Genomic DNA, 1,137 nt, shown 5'->3' with positions numbered 1-1,137 from the left:
ACACGTCTTCGTTCATCCACGCCGTTTCTTGAAAGGCGTAGACGTAACCCATTGGGTAGGTAGACAACTCGTCGGTTTCAATTTGGCCACCGACCAGCCCGCGTACAATAAAGAGGATCGGCAGTTTCGTTCCTACATAACTGACTATATCAACTTTACAATATTGATCACAAACCATCAGCACATACGGCTAAAACCGCCGTCATACGGTCGGAATGCTTTTCCGAGGAGTCACTTTTAGCGTCGGCGCCAATCTTACACCAAATACGGCGTGGTGGCATGTAATACACTGCCGTGCCGTCGAAATTAATGATGTCGTGTAATGGGACGTTGCTGTGCTTGGACCAAAATGTTGAGGCAAATATTTCCTACTTCTCAGACAGCTCCGCTTGCTTTAATTTGGAGAAGCAAGGAACTCGCTGAGCAAATCCTTGACGGTGAGCAAAGCGTCGGCACAAGCTGAGGAGTCCAGCGTGGACAGCTCCTTCTCGCCTAAATGCTGGTCGACCCAAGTTGGTTGGTGGGTCTTTATCCACGTGACCATGTGGGCCGTGGTGAGGTGGTGGCCCTCATCTCGTACATTTCGCATGAAATGAACCAAGTCGTCAGTAAAATTCATTACGACGAGTCAACCTTGGCCTCCAAGCGTAGGGAGTTCCTTATTGCACTGGGCTGACATGTAGCGGTCTTTTTTACTGAGCCGCGGCAGCCATGTCGAACAAGGCACCCCTTCTAAAGCGCATATAGAACTCACGGAAAGCGTCAAGTTCTCATAAGCAATCATCAGCTTTATGCGAGTGTCGGTGCTATATCCCCGCTGGACGCGCTGCGGGAGGACCGGTGTTGGCGTCAAAGGTCAAAGTGCGAGGGATTTTCGAATCGACCAATCAAAAAGCGTTAAAATTCAATGGGTATTTATCCAATCCCTGTGTGAAATGTAATTGTGACTATATTTCGCCGAAACGGCGTTGCTCATCGGATGCTCAATTTTATTCGAGTACCACTTCGTCGAGTTTTTATCAAGTCGACTGTAGATGAATTGCCAAGAATAAGTAGGTTTGGCAATAAAATTTATTTATCATTATATTTATCTCGTTGGTTCATGTGATATCAGAGTTCAATACAAAATTCAAGATA

The sequence above is a fragment of the Aphanomyces invadans genome (genome assembly GCF_000520115.1).
Source record: "Aphanomyces invadans strain NJM9701 unplaced genomic scaffold supercont1.60, whole genome shotgun sequence".
Taxonomy (NCBI): Eukaryota; Oomycota; class Saprolegniomycetes; order Saprolegniales; family Verrucalvaceae; genus Aphanomyces; species Aphanomyces invadans.
Note: the sequence above shows the minus strand (reverse complement) of the source record.